This window comes from Salmo trutta, chromosome 38 (assembly GCF_901001165.1).
Source record: "Salmo trutta chromosome 38, fSalTru1.1, whole genome shotgun sequence".
NCBI classification, from domain to species: domain Eukaryota; kingdom Metazoa; phylum Chordata; class Actinopteri; order Salmoniformes; family Salmonidae; genus Salmo; species Salmo trutta.
The window spans coordinates 27,591,565-27,613,551 of record NC_042994.1 but is presented as its reverse complement, the minus strand read 5'-3'; the positions used below and the strand labels follow the sequence as shown (position 1 = coordinate 27,613,551).

Genomic DNA, 21,987 nt, shown 5'->3' with positions numbered 1-21,987 from the left:
CTCTGCAGATCCTCTCAAGCTCTGTCAGGATGGATGGTGAGCATTGCTGCACAGCTATTTTCAGGTGTCTCCAGAGATGTTCGACCAGGTTCAAGTCCGGGCTCTGGTTGGGCCACTCAGACATTCCAAGACTTGTCCCGAAGCCACTTCTGCGTTGTCTTGGCTGTGCGCTTAGGGTCATTGTCCCATTGGAAGGTGAACCTTTGCCCCAGTCTGAGGTTCTGAGTGCTTTGGAGCAGGTTTTCATCAAGGATCTCTCTGTACCTTGCTCCATTCATCTTTCCCTCAATCCTGACTAGTCTCCCAGTCCCTGCTGCTGAAAAATATCCCCACAGAACCATCAGCTTCTTGGTCACCTCCCTAACCAAGGCCCTTCACCGATTGTTCAGTTTGGCCAGGCAGCCAGCTTTTGGAAGAGTCTTGACGGTTCCAAAATACTTCCTTTTAAGAATGATCAAGGACATGTGTTTATTTGGGACCTTCAATGCTGCAGAAATGTTAAGTTACACTTCCCCCGATCTGTGCTGTCACACAATCCTCTCTCAAGGACAACGCCTTCGACCTCAGGGCTTAATTTTTGCTCTGACATACACTGTCAACTGTGGGACCTTATATAGACAGGTGTGTGCCTTTCCAAATCATGTCCAATCAATTGAATTTACCACAGGTGGACTCCAATCAAGTTGTAGAAACATCTCAAAGATGATCAATGGAAACAGGATGCACCTGAGCTCCATTCCGAGTCTCATAGCAAAAGGTTTGAATACTTATGTAAATAAGATATATTTTTTTATACATTTGCAAAAATGTCTAAAAACCTGTTTTCGCTTTGTCATTAAGGGGTATTGTGTGTAGATTGAATCAGGCTGTAACGTAACAAAATATGGAAAAGTCAAGGGGTCTGAATACTTTCCGAAGCCAAAGCCATGTTATGAGGTGTGAAAAGGCTTGTTCATTCACATGTCATGAATTCACTATGACATCATCACATTTATATACATTTTATGGGTTGAAAAGTTTTTTTTTCTCAGACATAAATAAACAATTCCAGGTTAAAGCCAAAGGCCATAGCTGTAATAAAATAAATGAACTGGCAAAGCAGCAGAACGAGGTCCGCATCCAGCGACGTCACGAGTCACGTACACATTTTTGCAGTTGTTTCAGTACAACACTACAGGGAGAGAGAGGGGGAGAGGGCAAACTCCACTTTACTAGTTTCAATGTATGGAATCCAGTTTCTGGATTTTGGGTAAACTTCTCCTTTAAAGCATCTTTGAGAAATAACGAATTGAAGTTGGACATCTGTAGACTAGCAGCTAAGAATGTTGGGCCAGTAACCGAGAAGTCGCTGGTTCGAATCCACACGCCCACAAGGTTGAAAAAAGCTGCCATTCTGCTCTTGAGCAAGGCAGTTAACCCCCAACAACAACTGCTCCCCTGGCACCGATAATGTGGACGTCAATAAAGGCAGCCCCCGCACCTCTCTGATTCAGAGGGGTTGTGTTCAATGAGGAAGACACATTTAGGGTGAATGGATTCAGTTGTGACTGACTAGACATCCCCTTTCCTTCCATCCCAGTCCTCCTTTAAGACTCCATAATGTTTCATCATTAGATGCTACAGTCCTCCTTTAAGACTCCATAATGTTTCATCATTAGATGCTACAGGCCTCCTTTAAGACTCCATAATGTTTCATCATTAGATGCTACAGGCCTCCTTTAAGAGAAATCTTTGATGAAAACCTGAGCAGAACCTGCTGCTTGAACAGTTCGGAGTATAGGGTCTGAATACTTAAGTAAATGTAATATTTCAGTTTTGTATTTTTTGATAAATTAGCAAAAATATAAATAATTTTGCATTATCATTATGGGGTATTGTGTTTTTAGAATAAGGCTGTAACCCAACAAAATGCGGAAAAGATCAAGTGGTCTGAATACTTTGAGGCACTGTACTCTCCGATGCCAAGTCTAGACAGGATCATCCCTCTGAGGTCTGCCATAGAGCTCATATACTCTCCGATGCCAAGTTTAGACAGGATCATCCCTCAGAGGTCCCCACTCTACTCACAGTATGTTTAGTGATGTCCAGTCAGTAGAACCTCATGAAGGTACATCACCACAACATGCTGCATTACAGATCTCTTGAACAGAGATGCCTTTGAACGATGCCAAGATCTCTGAATATAGTTAATTGTCAAGGAGAGCGGTCACATGTGTTGAGAAGCAGAGGATCACTGGTTTGAGTCCAGTATGGGGACAGTGGAGGAAACTAAACTGTTAGCAGCACACTGGCATCAGTTACACATGAAATGAATAAAGTTAGTCATTTCCAAATGAAACCATGTTCTTCAAGGTCTATATGTCGGAGTTCAGGCTTTATTTGACCTGTTAAAGTAGGAAATTAAATTAATTTTGTCCATCACAGAGACGGAGGCCAAGACAAAAAAAGAGGCTTGTTTTAAAATATATATTTGCCATTTTGAACAAGTTCTGTAGATCAGATGTTAATGAAGCAATGAAGACCACATTGAAGTGTCTTGAGTTTAGTTTGCCTCTTCTAGAGTCTTGTAAAGACAGGGGGGTTGACTGGGACAGACAATGTAACATCGATAAAGTTTTCAGGAAAAGTTTTTGTAAAACATGCACCTTACATCGGATCATCTTGAAACTTTCTCTCTAAAGCTAACTTTCATCAAGGTTTTATATGGTCTATTGGTTTCTCTCTTTTCATTGGCAGAATCCTTTTTCAGTGTTATGATATTCATAACATCCATATCCACCAGTCTATCTTAATGTCAACTAACAGAACTCTGCTGGTTGTCCTGGTAACAGATACCAGTGGGCAGATCTATTTTATTTGTTCAAACTAAACTACAGCACTTACTTTGATGAGTCAAATCTGATCCTTTCTTCTCTTCTCCTCCTCTCACAGTTCCACTCAGCCCCGTTGTTTTCCTGCAGTCCACCAGCAGCACAGACAACCTCTTCATACCCAGCAGTAAGGCGCTACCGGGAGAGGCATGACACGGGGACTCCGGGAGGGAGGAAGGGCTAGCGTTGTCCTGGTAACCATAAAGAGGGCACACAGACACATATCCTTATGGATGCTGATGTCACTGTTGACATAAAGTGCTTTACAGAAACCCAGCCCAGACCCTGATAGAGCAAGCTGTATGCTAGACCAGACCAAGCCGTACCCTCTGGTGTTCTGATCTGGAGAGACTCTTCTCTGCCTCGTCAGCATCAGGATGTTGTTGAGGCTCCCCAGAGGATCCACAATAGTCATGTCTCTCTCCTGTGTGAATGAGAACATCAAACAGATAGTGATTATTATTAAAATCATAGGGTCTTACAAGAGGCATGAATCTCTCTAAACAGGGCCTAAAATGCAAATGTTAAAGGGTAGTTCCATGAAATGGGTGCCCTTTGCGTCCCTTTGATATTTTAAGTATAAATTATGCTCCAATATTGCATTATAAAAGCCTGTTATACTAGATGAGATGCACTTTAATGTAGACCACATGGATCATTTAATAAATCTAATTTAAAAGACCCCAAAATATAAGTACCAATGGCAGATTGAACATTTAACAATTCCTACAGTACTGAACATATTCAAGAGTAGAACTTCAGTAGAATGCCCCTTTAAAACCCCAAATTAGTTCAACAACGGCATAGTGTGTGCCCCTGTTTTTAAGACAGTACTCACTGGTGTTAATCTGATATTCTGTCTCTTCTTCTTTCACTCTCACTCTCAAAACGTCTTCCTTCTTCACCTCTACTGAGATAGCATCCTCTTCCTCTCTAAAAGGTTCTTCCTCTGTTTCCTCTATAACATCCTCTTCTTCTTTCACGACAATGTTCAGCCTCAGAGGTTCTTTCTCCGTACAGCAGACCTCTTCTTTAGCAGGGGATGAGTAGTTTAGAGAGCTCATGGTCGGGGATGTTAGAACTGGCGACTAGCCTAGTGCTAACCTCAGTATCAATCTTTAACAAGTTTGCAAATTGAACAAGCAAATTAGGTTAAAGTTAACCAGTTGATACGTAAAATGAACTGCGTTTCCAACAGTGGGATTAGCTAATGTACATTAACATGGTCTAAAGCGTCAATCTTTCAGTTTTATGTCGGCTAGCAAGCTACCGAGGGGGTTGAAAGAGTAGCCGCGTTGTTGTTCATGAAGAAGCGTCCCGTCCAGTAAATTATACGTCACGCAAGAAGCATCACATGAAAGACGCACATCGCCATCTGTTGACTGGAGTGGGTAACGCAGTTTGGAAACAATAGTTACTACACTTTTTGTATTGGAAAGAACTTCATTATAATTTAACAATAAACTGATATATTTTCTCTTACGTCTTACAAATAATAATTTCCTGTAAACAGACGTAGAAACTTAATATGAATATGTAATGCTGAATAAATACTTATATGAATAGGTTGTGTTTTAATACACATTTGCTCTGTTCATTTTTCACATTCGTTTTTAGCTAGATCAAATCAAATGTGACGGTACTATTCCCTTAAAGCTACGCTCTTTAAGATACAAATCATCCTGTAAACCAGGGGTGGGCAACTCCAGTCCTCGGGGGCCTGATTGGTGTCACACTTTTTCTCCATCCCTATCAAACACAGCTGATTAATCAAACTGCATTCTAAACTGAAGATCCGGATTAGGTGATTATTGGAGTCAGGTGTGTTAGCTGGGGCTGGAAGCGATGATCCCTTATTGATATCACTAGTTAAATCCACTTCAATCAGTGTAGATGAAGGGGGAGACAGGTTAAATAAGGCATTTTAGGCTTTGAGACAAATGGATTGTGTATGTGTGCCATTCAGAGGGTGAATTGGGAAGACAAAATAGTTAAGAGCCTTTGAACAGGGTATGGTAGTAGGTCCCAGGCACCAGTTTGTGTCAAGAACTGCAACGCTGCTGGGTTTTTCCAGCTCAACAGTTTCCCATGTGTACTAAGAATCATCCACCACCCAAACAGTGGTGTTTAAAATGAGGCAGGACGATTTGTTTTTTCATGAGCATGGCCTTATTTCTATTACAGCATATTGGATGACTGTCATTCATATTCCATTCACCCTGTTCAATGTAACAGCAATAGGTTTAGGCTACTACATGATACTAGAATTTTCTCTATACCCATCATGAGATTGCTACAACCTAGCCTATGAATGAAAGTTTAGAATGTAGGTGCACACTGGTCGAGAGAAACATTTGAGGTGACAGACAGTGACACATGGACAGACACTGACACATTCAATACTGCCTTGCACACTCTCGCCTGCATCTAGCTGAAATAGAGATTCAGGTCGAGATACATTTTTTAGGTGACAGACAGTGACACATGGACAGACAGTCGTGAAGACATCACCAACTAATTATCATGGTCCAAACACACCAAGATAGTCGTGAAGAGGGCACGACAACAACTTTTCCCCCTCAGGAGACTGAAAAGATTTGGCATGCTTTGCAAACTGGGAGCAGTGGTAAGGCTTCTCCCCTGTGTGCGATCTCATGTGTTCTTTCAGGCTTCCTAATTGGATAAAACGCTTTGCACACTGGGAGCAGTGGTAAGGCTTCTCCCCAGTGTGTATTCGCTCATGGGCTTTCAGGCTTCCTGACTGGTTAAAACTCTTTCCACACTGGGAGCAGTGGTAAGGCTTCTCCCCTGTGTGCAGTCTCATGTGTTCTTTCAGGCTTCCTAATTGGGTAAAACTCTTTCCGCAATGGCATGGCTTCTCCCCTGTGTATTCGCTCATGAGCTTTGAGGGTGTCTAACCGCTTAAAACTCTTTCCACACTGGGAGCAATGGTGTGGCTTCGCTCCTTTATGTACCCTCTCATGTCTTTTCAAGCTAACTAACTGGTTAAAACTTTTTCCACAATGGAAGCAGAGGTGTCGTCTTGCTGGTTTGGACGTCTTTGGTGCCTCCAAGTTTGGTTTTCCTCCTGCAAAAGACAGTGTTCATTTTAAGAGAGACCAGAATGAAATCTCCACATGATAAAACTGCCTTGCTGAGGTTTAATACAAATCACACCCCTCAATAACCAGAGGCCAGTTTTCAAACATTTCATAATTTAAAACATATGTTGTAGAGCTTCCTGGTAATAACTGATATGTTTACATTACTTATTATTCTTTCTATTTTATAGGTCAGAACACAAAACACTAGATAGTTCTAGGACACTGAAGACACAGACGTTGCTGGATTCCAATCAGCAGGTGGTTCTAAATATATAACCTTCATAGCTGAATAATACAGAATGTGACGTACACACTTCCTTAAACCTAAATTAAGTAAAGAAGTCATTTTGTGTGGAAGTTTCATTTTTACATTCAAGACAGACACAAAGCACATCAGTAACATCTCCCCGTTGTCGATAGGGTCGACACATTCCAAGATGGCGTAGCAGTCGGCCGTGTGTTTTGTCTTGTCCCATGTAAATATAATTTTATATATTGTTTTCTTTTTGTATATATTTCGTATATATTTTAATCTCACTTTCCATCTACGGATTGAATTAAATTTCCTGCAACCCCCCATCACCCAATGTGGTATGGATCTGCTATTTTTATACTTTAGAACCGGAACCCCCATCAGAAGCTAGCCAGCTAACTAGCCAGAAGCTGCTAGTCAGTTAGCCGCTGCTAGCGGTCTTCACCGTTAACTCAGACACCAGCCAGCTTCAGCTCGGTCAATGCCTGCCAGTCTGCACAGCGCGATATCAACCCAGAGCATATCGGACTGCTTTTTCTCTACCACATCTCCGGATTCCTACCGCAAGCTCTGAACCTTTACACCGGATTATCGCAGCTAGCTAGCTGCAATCCGAGTGGCTACTCCTGGCAAATGTCTCTGTCCCGAAGCCAGCACCAGTTAGCCTTGAGCTAGCCTCGAACTAGGCCCATCTCCCAGCTTGCCGAAGTGGTCTACCAGCTAATTCTTGGGCTACAATACCTCTTTTGCCAATTGGCCTGGACCCATTACTGCCGACACGGAGCCCCGCCGATCTATCATGACTGGTCTTCCGACGTAATCGTCCGACATCGCCGAAGGCCCATCTGCTAGCCCCTGCCCGCTAGCTGTCTGAATCGCCGTGTCTCCAGCTCGCCTAGCGTAGTAGCAACTACTGAATCAGGCTCCCTGACTCACCTATTGCTGCTCATTGGACCCTATGATCACTCGGCTACACATGCCTCTCCCTAATGTCAATATGCCTTGTCTATTGCTGTTTAGGTTAGTTATTATTGTCTTATTTCACAGTAGAGCCCCCAGCCCTGCCCAACATGCCTTAGATAGGCCTTTTGTCCCAACCCCCACACATGCGGAGACCTCACCTGGGTTAACTGGTGCCTCTAGAGACAAAACCTCTCTCATTGTCACTCAATGCCTAGGTTTCCCTCCACTGTTCTCACATCCTACCATATCCATGTCTGTACATTATGCCTTGAATCTATTCTTCCACGCCCAGAAATCTGCTCCTTTCACTCTCTGTTCTGGACGCACTAGACGACCAGTTCTTATAGCCTTCAGCCATACACTTATCCTACTCCTCCTCTGGTGATGTAGAGGCTAACCCAGGCCCTGCAGCCCCCTGCACCGCTCTCATTCCCTCGGCGCTCTCATTTGTTGACTTCTGTAACTGTAAAATCCTTGGTTTCATGCATGTTGACATCAGAAGCCTCCTCCCTAAGTTTGTTTTATTCACTGCTTTAGCACACTCCACCAACCCTGATCTCCTAGCCGTGTCTGAATCCTGGTTTAGGAAGTGCACCAAAAATCATGACATTTCCATCCCCAACTACAACATTTTCTGACAAGATAGAACTTCCAAAGGGGGTGGAGTTGCAATCTACTGCAGAGATAGCCTGCAGAGTTATGTCATACTATCCATGTCTGTGCCCAAACAATTAGAGCTTTTCTTTTAAAAATCCACCTTTCCAGAATCAAATCAAAGTTTATTTGTCACGTGCGCCGAATACAACAAGTGCAGACCTTACAGTGAAATGCTTACTTACAGGCTCTAACCAATAGTGCGAAAAAAATGTGTGTGTGTGTGTGTAGGTAACTCAAGAAATAAAACAAAAGTAAAAAGACATTTGAAAATAAGAGTAGCAAGGCTATATACAGACACCGGTTAGTCAGGCTTATTGAGGTAGTATGTACATGTAGGTATGGTTAAAGTGACAGAAACAAGTCTCTCACCGTTGCCGCTTGTTATAGATCCCCCTCAGCACCCAGCTGAGCCCTGGACACCACATGTGAATTGATTGCCCCTGATCTATCTTCAGAGTTCGTACTGATAGGTGACCTAAACTGGGATATGCTTAACACCCTGGCCATCCTACAATCTAAGCTAGATGCCCTCAATCTCACACAAATTATCAAGGAACCTACCAGGTACAACCCTAAATCCGTAACCATCGGCACCCTCTGAGATATCATCCTGACCGACTTGACCTCTAAATACACCTCAGCTGTCTTCAACCAGGATCTCAGCGCTCACTGCCTCATAGCCCTTGGTTCACCCCAGACTTGAATGCCCTTGACCAGCACAAAAACATCCTGTGACGTTCTGCATTAGCATCGAATAGCCAGCGATATGCAACTTTTCAGGGAAGTCAGGAACCAATATACACAGTCAGTTAGGAAAGTTAAGGCTAGCTTTTTCAAACAGAAATTTGCATCCTGTAGCACTAATTCCAAAACGTTTTGGGACACTAAAGTCCATGGAGAATAAGAGCACCTCCTCCCAGCTGCCCACTGCACTGAGGCTAGGAAACACTTTCACCACCGATAAATCTACGATAATCGATCATTTCAATAAGCATTTTTCTACGGCTGGCCATGCTTTCCACCTGGCTACCCCGACCCCAGCCAACAGCTCTGCACCCCCTGCAGCAACTTGCCCATCCCTAGAAATCAGCTGGGCTAGACAATCTGGAACCTCTCTTTCCCAAAATTGTTGCAACCCCTATTACTAACCTGTTCAACCTCTCTTTCGTATTGTCTGAGATCCCCAAAGATTGGAAATCTGCCCGGTCATCCCCCTCTTTAAAGGGGAAGACACTCTAGACCCAAACTGTTATAGAACTATTCCCATCCTGCCCTGCCTTTCAAAAATCTTTGAAAGCCAAGTTAACAAACAGATCACCAAACATTTCGAATCCCACCGTACCTTCTCCACTATGCAATCTGGTTTCCGAGCTGGTCATGGGTGCCCCTCAGCCATGCTCAAGGTCCTAAACAATATCATAACCGCCATCGATAAAAGATAAAAAGTTCTGTGCAGCCGTCTTCATCAACCTGGCCAAGGCTTTCGACTCTGTCAATCACCGCATTCTTATCGGCAGACTTAATAGCCTTGGTTTCTCAAATGACTGCCTCGCCTGGTTCACTAACTACTTCTCAGAAAGAGATCAGTGTGTCAAATCGGAAGGCCTGTTGTCCGGACCTTTGGCAGTCTCTATGGGGGTGCCACAGGGTTCAATTCTCGGACCGACACTTTTCTCTGTATATACAGTTGAAGTCGGAAGTTTACATACACCTTAGCCAAGTACATTTAAACTCAGTTTTTTCACAATTCCTGACATTTAATCCCAGTAAAAATTCCCTGTTTTAGGTTAGTTAGAATCACCACTTTTATTTAAGAATGTGAAATGTCAGAATAATAGTGGAGAGAATGATTTATTTCAGCTTTTATTTCTTTCAACACATTCCCAGTGGGTCAGAAGTTTACATACACTCAATTAGTATTTGGTAGCATTGCTTTTAAATTGTTTAACTTGGGTCAAACGTTTTTGGGTAGCCTTCCACAACCTTCCCACAATAAGTTGGGTGGATTTTGGCCCATTCCTTCCTGACAGAGCTGATGTAATTGAGTCAGGTTTGTAGGCCTCCTTGCTCGGACACGCTTTTTCAGTTCTGCCAACACATTTTCTATGGGATTGAGGTCAGGGCTTTGTGATGGCCACTCCAATACCTTGACTTTGTTGTCTTTAAGCCATTTTGCCACAAATTTGGAAGTATGCTTGGGGTCATTGTCCATTTGGAAGACCCATTTGCGACCAAGCATTAACTTCCTGACTGATGTCTTGAGATGTTGCTTCAATAGATCCACATAATTTTCTTTCCTCATGAGGCCATCTATTTTGTGAAGTGCACCAGTCCCTCCTGCAGCAAAGCACCCCCACAACATGATGCTGCCACTCCCGTGTTTCATGGTTGGGACGGTGTTCTTCGACTTGCAAGCCTCTCCCTTTTTCCTCCAAACATAACGATGGCCAAACAGTTCTATTTTTGTTTCATAAGACCAGAGGACATTTCTCCAAAAAGTACGATCTTTCTCCCCATGTGCAGTTGCAAACCGGAGTCTGGCTTTTTTTTATGGCGGTTTTGGAGCAGTGGCTTCTTCCTTGCTGAGCGACCTTTCAGGTTATGTCGATATAGGACTTGTTTAACTGTGGATATAGATACATTTGTACCTGTTTCCTCCAGCATCTTCACAAGGTCCTTTGCTGTTGTTCTGGGATTGAATAGCACTTTTCACACCAAAGTAATTATCTCTAGGAGACAGAACGCGTCTCCTTCCTGAGCGGTATGACAGCTGCGTGGTCCCATGGTGTTTATACTTGCGTACTATTGTTTATACAGATGAACGTAGTACCTTCAGGCGTTTGGAAATTTCTCCCAACGATGAACCAGACTTGTGGAGGTCTACAATTTATTTTCTGGGGTCTTGACTGATTTCTTTTGATTTTCCCATGATGTCAAGCAAAGACATCCACAGGTACACCTCCAATTGACTCAAATGATGTCAATTAGCCTATCAGAAGCTTCTAAAGCCATGACATAATTTTCTGGAATTTTCCAAGCTGTTTAAAGGCACAGTCAACTTAGTGTATGTAAACTTCTGACCCACTGGAATTGTGATACAGTGAATTAAAAGTGAAATAATCTGTCTGTAAACAATTGTTGGAAAAATTACTTGTGTCATGCACAAAGTAGATGTCCTAACCGACTTGCCAAAACTATAGTTTGGGAACAAGAAATTTGTGAAGTGGTTGAAAAACGAGTTTTAATGACTCCAACATAAGTGTATGTAAACTTCCGACTTTAACTGTATCAATGATGTCGCTCTTGCTGCTGGTGATTCTCTGATCCACCTCTACGCAGACGACACCATTTTGTATACATCTGGCCCTTCTTTGGACACTGTTTTAAAAAACTCCAAACGAGCTTCATTGCCATACAACACTCCTTCCATGGCCTCCAACAGCTTTTAAATGCTAGTAAAACTAAATGCATGCTCTTCAACCGATTGCTGCCCGCACCTGCCCGCCTGACTAGCATCACTACTCTGGACGGTTCTGACATAGGTATTTGTAGTTGTCCACATATTCTAGGTGTCTGGTTAGACTATAAACTCTCCTTCCAGACTCACATTAAGCATCTCCAATCCAAAACTAAATCTAGAATCAGCTTCCTATTTCGCAACAAAGCCTCCTTCACTCATGCTGCCAAACATATGCTCGTAAAACTGACTATCCTACCGATCCTTGACATCGGCGATGTAATTTACAAAATAGCCTCCAACACTCTACTCAGCAAATTGGATGTAGTCTATCACAATGCCATCCGTTTTGTCACCAAAGCCCCTTATACCACCCACCACTGCGACCTGTATGCTCTCGTTGGCTGGCCCTCTCTACATATTCGTCGCCAAACCCACTGGCTCCAGGCCATCTATAAGTCTTTGCTAGGTAAAGCCCCGCCTTATCTCAGCTCACTGGTCACCATAGCAGCACCCACTCGTAGCACGCGCTCCAGCAGGTATATTTCACTGGTCACCCCCAAAGCCAACACCCCCTTTGGCCGCCTTTCCTTCCAGTTCTCTGCTGCCAATGACTGGAACGAATTGCAAAAATCACTTAAGCTGGAGACTTATATCTCCTTCTCTAACTTTAAGCATCAGTTGTCAGAGCACTGTACCTGTACACAGCCCATCTGTAAATAGCACACCCAACTACCCCATATTGTTATTTTGATTTTTTTTGCACCCCAGTATCTCTACTTGCACATCATCATATCTATCACTCCAGTGTTAATGCTAAATTGGCCTATTTATTGCCTTACCTCCCTAATCTTACTACATTTGCACACATTGTACATAGACCTTTTCTATTGTGTTACTGACTGTACCTTTGTTTATCCCATGTCTAACTCTGTGTTGTTGTTTTTGTAGCATTGCTTTGCTTTATCTTGGCCAGGTCGCAGTTGTAAATGAGAACTTGGATAAATAAAGGTGAAAAAAGGCATTTTATTTAGAAGTTCACATATTTTTTTACATTTTGACTATCATTAATGTCATGATATTTTGAGTAAAGTAAAAAAATTATGAAATATTTTGGGTAGATGTTCCAAAAATATAAATATGTTGGTCCCATGTTTCATGACCTGATATAAAAGATCCCTGAATTTTTCCACATGCATGAAAGATTATTTCTCTCAAATTTGGTACACAAATTTGATAACATCCCTGTCAGTGAACATTTCTCCTTTGCCAAGATAATCCATTCACCTGACAGATGTTGCATATCAAGAAGCTGATCAAACAGCATGATCATTACACAGGTGCACCTTGTGCTGGGGACAATAAAAGGCCACTAAAATGTTCAGTTTTGTCACACAACACAATGCCACAAATGTCTCAAGTTTTGAGGGAGCGTGCAATTGGCATGCTGACTGCAGGAATATCCACAGGAGCTGTTACTAGAGAATGTAATGTTAATTTCTCTACCATAAGACACCTCCAACGTTGTTTTAGAGAATTTGGCAGTACCTCCGACCGGTCTCACAACCGCAGACCACGTATAACAACGCCAGCCCAGGACTTCCACATCGTCTGAGACAAGCCACCCAGACTTTTTTGACCAATTAGGAGAGTGATGTGGTGCTGCAGCAGCTGACCTGGCCTCCACAATCAACCGACCTCAACCCAATTGAGATGGTTTGGGATGAGTTGGACCGCAGAGTGAAGGAAATGTATCCAACATGTGCTTAGCATATGTCGGAACTCCTTCAAGACTGGTTGTCCTGGTAACAGATACCAGAGGGCAGATCTATTTTATTTGTTCAAACTAAACTACAGCACTTACTTTGATGAGTCAAATCTGATCCTTTCTTCTCTTCTACACCTCTCACAGTTCCACTCAGCCCCGTTGTTTTCCTGCAGTCCACCAGCAGCACAGACAGCCTCTTCATACTCAGCAGTAAGGCACTACCGGGAGAGGCATGACATGGGGACTCCGGGAGGGAGGGCTAGGGCAGTCCTGGTAAAGAGGGGACACAGACACATATCATTATGGATGCTGATGTCACTGTTGACATAAAGTGCTTTACAGAAACCCAGCCCAGCCCCCGATAGAGCAAGCTGTAGGCTAGACCAGACCAAGCTGTACCATCTGGTGTTCTGATCTGCAGAGACTCTTCTCTGCCTCGTCAGCATCAGGATGTTGTTGAGGCTCCCCAGAGGATTCACGATAGTCATGTCTCTCTCCTGTGTGAATGAGAACATCAAAGGGATAAACTTTTGACCATCTCAATCATAGGGTCTAACAAGAGGCATGAATATGTCTAAAAAGTGCCTAAAATGGCCACTTTCATCATGATTTTATTAAATATTGTTTGTGATGCAAACGAATTGGGAGACTTTTGCATTCCTTTTAAGTATAAATTATGCACCAATATTGAATTTGAAAAGCCTGTTATATTAGATGAAGTGCACTTTAACGTAGACCACATGGAGAATTTAATAAATCTAATTTAAAAGTCTCAAAAATATGTACCAATGGCAGATTGAAACTTTAACAATTTATACAGCACTGAACAACATATTCAAGTGTAGAACTTCAGTAGAATGCCCTTTAAAACCACACGTGTTTTTAAGACAGTACTCACTGGTGTTAATCTGATCTTCTGTCTCCTCCTTTTTCACTCCCAAAACGACTTCCTCCTTCACCTTTATTGAGATAGCATCCTCTTCTTCTCTAAAAGGTTCTTCCTCTTTTTCCCCTATAACACCCTCCTCTTTCATTATGAAAGCTTCTATCCCCCCTCTCTCCTAAAGGTTCTTTATCTATTTTCACAGCAACATCCTCTTCTTCTTTCACTTTAACAGCCTCCTCTTCCTCCTTTTTAATTCTGAAAGCTTCTTCTTCCTCCTCTTCCACTGTGACAGCCTCTACCCCCTCTTCCACTACAATAGGTTCTTTCTCATCTTTAACTGTAATACCCTCATCCTCTTCTTTCAGTGTGATATCCTCCTCGTCCTCATTTTTCATTATGAAAGTTCCTTCCTCTTCTTTCACTGTAACACCCTCTTCTTCTTTCACGACAATGTTCAGCACCAGAGGTTTTTTCTCCGTCCAGTAGACCTCTTCTTTAGCAAGGGGCGAGTAGTTTAGTGAGCTCATGGTCCGGGATGTTAGCTAGTTAGCTAGCTAGTTAACATTAGCGACTAGCCTAGGACTAGGCTCAGTATCAATCTTTAACAAGTTTGCAAATTGAACAACCACATTAGCTTAAAGTTAACCAGTAGACACGTCAACAGAATTGTGTTTAAAACACTGAGATTAGCTAATGTACATAAACATGGTCTAAAGCGTCAATGTTTCGCATGTAAGTGAGCTGGCAAGCTATCGAGGTGGTTGAAAGAGTAGCCGTGTTGTTGTTCCTGAAGAAGCGTCCCGTCCAGTAAATTATACGTCACGCAAGAAGCGTCACATGAAAGACGCACATCGCCATCTGATGACTGGAGTGGGTAACGCAGTTTGGAAACAATAGTTAAAACACTTTTTGTATTGGAACGAACGTCATAATAATTTAACAATAAGCTGATATATTTTCTCTTCCATCTTACAAATAATACTTTCCTGTACAGAGAAGTAGAAGCTCAATATGAACATGTATATTGATTGAATTTATTTGACAATTTGTAAAATACATACATAAGGGCGCTCCAGCTGGTGACGCCTTTACATACAATTGAAGAAAATCATGAAGGATAGCACAATAATGCTTAACAGATATATACATGGAGGTCCTTTTGAAGAGGGACAGGGGAAGGGGGAATACAACGAGGTTAGGCAGTGATTGTAATGACAACATACAATGACAGACACAATTGTTGTTTGTTTCACAACATCCAATAATTAATACAATTTCCTTTCCTAATAAACAACTATGGTACATCTTCCTTGTCTCACATACCCTTAATATATAAACAATCAATCCCTAATATACACAAGACAATCACAATATAATAAACAACAGGCACCAAAAAGGCAGACCATATGCTATACCGGGCATTTCCCTCTCCCTGGCACCTACTTTAATCTTACCACTCACTTTTGAGACATGCTACAATTTAGCCATTTTTTCAGGGAGAACTTGAAACTACCTATGGCAGTTACCAATACCAAATTCTTTGGAAGATTATTCAGAACGGCAGCTGAGTATAAAAAATGTCTTTCCCCATACCACTTTAAATCTAAAAGGAACAACGCCAGTCTCACTCCTTCTAGTTGAATAGCTATGGTTATCCCATAACTTCTACACCTGCATTGCTTGCTGTTTGGGGTTTTAGGCTGGGTTTCTGTACAGCACTTTGTGACATCAGCTGATGTAAGGGCTTTAAAAATACATTTGATTAAATTTGATTGATTACTAAGTCAAAGTAGTTACATAAGTATCTGGGAACCATACTGTGGACAATCTGATGAACAAGACAATTTTTTCTGAGCGACTCTCTCCTCCACTTTAAGCCATCTAAGGAGTTCAAAGTGGGAATAGTCAAGATGCGTAAGTGCTGGAAGTTTAAGAATAATCCTAATTTGTTCTGAGATGTCTGCAATTTCTTTTTTATTATCTTGGGGGCACTATTGTCCCAGGAAGAGCATGCATAGTCAAAGTGGCACAGAACAAGAGCCCCTGCCAATAAACACATTGCATTCTTATCCAGATATTTGCAGGTTCTAGCCAGGAACCTAATTTTATGGTTCATGTTGGAAATAACATTTTGTGCCATGCTCTCCCCTGTCAGATGGTTATCTGGCACACATCCAAGATACTTAACAAAGTATTTTGCTGCGACTGCTATGTCACCTACTACCACATTAAAATCAGGGGATTTCCTCAGTTTCACTTTGGACCCGAACAAGATGGACTCTGTTTTTCCAAGGTGAAGAGACAGCTTATTGTCATATAGCCATTTACTGACATTCAGAAGTTCAGCACTGAGGGCTTTCTCAACCACATTTTTGTCTAAGGGAAACCAACAGTGCAGAATCATCTGCATGTAGTAAAGGTCACATGTACAGGCAGATTTCAGATCATTTATATACAATAGAAATAAAAGTGGACCCAGCACACTCCCTTGGGGAACCCCGCAGTTCCAGATTTTGGGTTTAGACAGGGTCCCATCCACATTCCACCATCTGTTTTCTTCCTTGCAGGTAAGAGCTGACCCATTTTACTGCTAAGTTGTTAAAGCCCATGGCTCTTAGTTTGATTAACAGAATCTCATGATCCACTGTATCGGACACCTTATGGAGATCTAACATAACCGTACCACAAAATGTTCCTCCGTCTACGTCTTTCCTTATGTGGTCAGTCAGATATAGTAGGGAGGTGTCAGTGGAATGGGATTTCATGAAGCCAGATTGGAGCTCATATAATAGGTAATGTAAGGAAATATAACTGTCAATCTGCTTGAACATAATCTTTTCCATGACCTTCGATAAAGAACACAGGATTGAGAGTTAGGCCGATAGTTTCCATGATCAAACGTATTCTCTATTTATAAAAATGAATGACCCGTGCAAGTTTTAGTTCACTGGGAAAACGCCCTAGTTCAATAGACAGATTCACAATGTGAGTTACACAGGGGGTGATCATTACCGTAGCATCCTTTAGAAATTTGTCAGGAATGTTGTCAAGGCCAGTTGCTTTGGAACGGTCAAGTTCTTTCAGCCTCCCTAGCACAGTTGACTCAGACACCTTTTCAAATGAAAAATCATCTAATTGAATACCCTGCTGTGAGTAAAACTGCTGGACATGACTCTCCCCATAGCAACCTGATTGACAAGGTAACTTGCTAACTAATGTATTAGCTATAGTTGTAAAATGATGGTGCCGACGGAGATGGCAGCATCGTAACTAGTTCTTAAGCAACTCTGCGGTATTTTGTTTGTTTATGTACCATTTTTTACGTTATTAGCTCAGGAATTGTTTTGTTTCATTACATACAGCCGGGAAGAACTATTGGATATTAGAGCGGCGGTAACTCCCCAGAACTTCCAGCATTACGACTTCCCTAGAGCGGATCCTTTGTTTGCTCTCCCCAGCGCAATTGATCTTATTCCAGAGGCTGACCCCAAAACAACGCCAGCGGAGGAGAGGTACTCCAGGTGGTCTTCTGATCCGATTTAGGAAGCGTGCACACCACCCACCGCTCCCGAGTATTTTACTCACTAATGTCCAATCTCTGGATAATAAAATTGATGAGCTCAAGGTGAGAGTTGCTTTTCAGAGCGACACCAGGGATTGTAAACATACTCTGCTTCACGGAAACATGGCTCTCTCTATATATACACGGTCTGATTCTGTAAAGCCAGTTGGTTTCTCAGTACATCGCGCCGACAGGAACAAACATCTCTCCGGGAAGCAGAAGGGTGAAGGTATATGTTTTATGATTAATGACGTATGGTTTAACTGTGATAATATACAGGAACTCAAGTCCTTCTGTTCACTCGACCTAGAATATCTCACAATCAAATGCAGACCGTACTATCTCCCGAGATAATTTTCATCAATAATAGCCACAGCGGTCAATAACCCCCCCAAGCTGATACCACGACGGCCCTCAAAGAACTTCACTGGACATCAGCAAACTAGAAACAACATATTCTGAGGCTGCATTTATTGTAGCTGGGGATTTAAACAAAGCAAATTTGAGGAAAAGGCACCCGAAATTCTATCAACATAATGATGTATTCGCGCTGCTAAAACCCTCGGACATTGCTATACTACCTTCCAGAATGCATATAAGGCCCTCCCCCGCCCTCCATTCGGCAAATCGGACCAAGATTCCATCTTGCTCCTCCCATCCTATACGCAGAATTTCAACAGGAAGCACCCGTGGTGAGGACTATTCAACGCTGGTCTGACCAATCGGAATCCACGCTTCAGGATTGTTTTGATCACGCGGACTGGGATATGTTCAGAGTAGCTTCAGATAATAATATAGACACATATACCGATACAATGAATGAGTTTATCAGGAAGTGCATAGGAGATGTAACCACTGTGACTATTGAAACAGTGGATAGATGGGAGCATTCGCGCAAAACTGAAAGAGCGAACCACCGCACTTAACCAGGTCAAGAAGACTGGGAATATGGAAGAATACAAACAGTGTAGTTATTCCATCCGCAAAGCAATCAAGCAGACTAAACGTTGGTATAGGGACAAAGTTGAGTCCCAGTTCAACGGCTCAGACACGAGACATATGTGGCAGGGTCTACAGACAATCATGGATTATAAAAGGAAAACCAGCCACGACACTGACGTCTTGCTTCCGGACAGGCTGAACACCTTCTTCGCTCGCTTTGAGGATAATACAGTGCCACCGACGCGACCCGCTACCAAGGACTGTGGATTCTTCTTCTCCGTGGCCGATGTGAGTAAGACATTTAACCGTGTTAACCCTCGCAAGGCTGCTGGCCCAGATGGTATCTCTAGCCGCATCCTCAGAGCATGTGCAGACCAGCTGGCTGGTGTATTCACAGATATATTCAATCTCTCCCTATCTGAGTCTGTTGTCCCCACATGCTTCAAGATGGTCACCATTGTCCCTGTACCTAAGAAAGCAAAGGTAATTTAACTAAATGACTATCGCCCCGTTGCACTCACCTCTGTCATCATGAAGTGCTTTGAGAGACTAGTCAAGGATCATATCACCTCCACCTTACCTGCCACCCACTTCAATTTGCTTACAGTCCCAATAGATCCACAGACGATGCAATCGCCACCACACTGCACACTGCCCTGTCCCATCTGGACAAGAGGCATACCTATGTAAGAATGCTGTTCATTTACTATAGCTCACCATTCAACACCATAGTACACTCCAAGCTCATCATTAAGCTTGAGGCCCTGGGTCTGAACCCTGCCCTGTGCCACTGGGTCCTGGACTTCCTGACGGGTCACCCCAGGTGAAGGTAGGAAACAACACCTCCTCTTCTCTGATCCTCAACACTGTGGCCCCACAAGGGTGCGTGCTCAGCCCCCTCCTGTACTGCCTGTTCACCCATGACTGAGTGGCCAAGCACGCCTCCAACACAATCATCAAGTTTGCAGACGACACAACAGTAGTAGGCTTGATTACCAACAACGATGAGACAGCCTACAGGGAGGAGGTGAGGGCACTAGGAGTGTGGTGCCAGGAAAATAACCTCTCACTCAAAGTCAACAAAACTAAGGAGATGATCGTGGACTTCAGGAAACAGCAGAGGGAGCTCCCCCCTATCCACATTGATAGGACCACAGGAGAGAAGGTGGAAATCTTCAAGTTCCTCGGCGTACACATCACTGACAAACTGAAATGGTCCACCCACACAGATGGTGTGGTGAAGAAGGCACAACAGTGCCGCTTCAACATCAGGAGGCTACAGAAATGTGGCTTAACACCTAAAACCATCACAAACTTTTACAGATGCACAATTGAGAGCATCCTGTCGGTCTGGCACGGCAACTGCAACGCCCACAACTGCAAAGCTCTCCTGATGGTGGTGCGGTTTGCACCACGCATTACCGGGGGCAAACTTCCCGCCCTCCTACAGCACCCGATGCCATAGGAAGGCCAAAAAGAACAAAAAGGACATCAACCACCCAAGCCACTGCATGGTCACCCCGCTATCATCCAGAAGGTGAGGTCAGTACAGGTGCGTCAAAGCTGGGACCGAGAGACTGGAAAACAGCTTACATTTACATTTTGCATTTACGTCGTTTAGCAGACGCTCTTATCCAGAGCAACTTACAAATTGGTGCATTCACCTTATGATATCCAGTGGAACAACCACTTTACAATAGTACATCTATATATTTTTTGGGTGGGGAGGGTGGGTGGGGGGGGGTTAGAAGGATTACTTAATCCTATCCCAGGTATTCCTTAAAGACGTGGGGTTTCAGGTGTCTCCGGAAGGTGGTGATTGACTCCGCTGTCCTGGCGTCGTGAGGGAGCTTGTTCCACCATTGGGGTGCCAGAGCAGTGAACAGTTTTGACTGGGCTGAGCGGGAACTGTGCTTCCGCAGAGGTAGGGAGGCGAGCAGGCCAGAGGTGGATGAACGCAGTGCCCTTCTTTGGGTGTAGGGATTGATCAGAGCCTGAAGGTACGGAGGTGCCGTTCCCCTCACAGCTCCGTAGGCAAGCACCATGGTCTTGTAGCAGATGCGAGCTTCAACTGGCAGCCAGTGGAGTGTGCAGAGGAGCGGGGTGACGTGAGAGAACTTGGGAAGGTTGAACACCAGACGGGCTGCGGCGTTCTGGATGAGTTGTAGGGGTTTAATGGCACAGGCAGGGAGGCCCGCCAACAGCGAGTTGCAGTAATCCAGACGGGAGATGACAAGTGCCTGGATTAGGACCTGCGCCGCTTCCTGTGTGAGGCAGGGTCGTACTCTGCAAATGTTGTGGAGCATGAACCTACAGGATCGGGTCACCGCCTTGATGTTAGCGGAGAACGACAGGGTGTTGTCCAGGGTCACGCCAAGGCTCTTAGCACTCTGGGAGGAGGACACAATGGAGTGGTCAACCGTGATGGCGAGATCATGGAACGGGAGGAAGAGCAGCTCCGTCTTGCCGAGGTTCAGCTTGAGGTGGTGATCCGTCATCCACACTGATATGTCTGCCAGACATGCAGAGATGCGATTCGCCACCTGGTTATCAGAAGGGGGAAAGGAGAAGATTAATTGTGTGTCATCTGCGTAGCAATGATAGGAGAGACCATGTGAGGATATGACAGAGCCAAGTGACTTGGTGTATAGCGAGAATAGGAGAGGGCCTAGAACTGAGCCCTGGGGGACACAAGTGGTGAGAGCACGTGGTGCGGACACGGATTCTCACCACGCCACCTGGGAGGAGCGACCTGTCAGGTAGGAAGCAATCCAATAGTGAGCCGTGCCGGAGATGCCCAACTCGGAGAGGGTGGAGAGGAGGATTTGATGGCACGCTCAACAGTTTTGGAGAGAAAAGAAAGAAGGGATACTGGTCTGTAGTTGTTGACATCGGAGGGATCGAGTGTAGGTTTTTTGAGAAGGGGTGCAACTCTCGCTCTCTTGAAGACGGAAGAGACGTAGCCAGCGGTCAAGGATGAGTTGATGAGCGAGGTGAGGTAAGGGAGAAGGTCTCCGGAAATGGTCTGGAGAAGAGAGGAAGGGATAGGGTCAAGCGGGCAGGTTGTTGGGCGGCCGGCCGTCACAAGTCGCAAGATTTCATCTGGAGAGAGAGGGGAGAAAGAGGTCAAAGCATAGGGTAGGGCAATGTGAGCAGGACCAACGGTGTCGTTTGACTTAACAAACGAGGATCGGATGTCGTCAACCTTCTTTTCAAAGTCATCCGCAGAGGGAGGAGGGGGGGAGGGGGAGGATTCAGGAGGGAGGAGAAGGTGGCAAAGAGCTTCCTAGGGTTAGAGGCAGATGCTTGGAATTTAGAGTGGTAAAAAGTGGCTTTAGCAGCAGAAACAGAGGAAGAAAATGTGGAGAGGAGGGAGTGAAAAGATGCCAGGTCCGCAGGGAGGCTAGTTTTCCTCCATTTCCGCTCGGCTGCCCGGAGCCCTGTTCTGTGAGCTCACAATGAGTCGTCAAGCCACGGAGCAGGAGGGGAGGACCTAGCCGGCCGGGAGGATAGGGGACATAGAGA

At 44.0% G+C, this 21,987-nt stretch overlaps 1 protein-coding gene, 1 long non-coding RNA gene and 1 pseudogene across 2 annotated transcripts in view; 1 reads left to right on the top strand and 2 right to left on the bottom strand.

Annotated features, from left to right (window-relative positions):
- Positions 1-14,784, bottom strand: part of LOC115177889 (zinc finger protein 271-like) — a 41,274-nt pseudogene extending 26,490 nt beyond the window's left edge.
- LOC115178195 (zinc finger protein 658B-like) overlaps positions 1-21,987 on the top strand; it is a 1,063,446-nt gene that overhangs the window by 292,152 nt on the left and 749,307 nt on the right. The gene's annotated exons all lie outside the window — the stretch shown is intronic.
- Positions 5,548-13,462, bottom strand: LOC115178254 (uncharacterized). Its single transcript, XR_003872584.1, has 2 exons — positions 13,169-13,462; positions 5,548-5,958 (listed from the first exon to the last, which is right to left on the bottom strand). It is a non-coding gene; the product is annotated as an uncharacterized LOC115178254 (long non-coding RNA).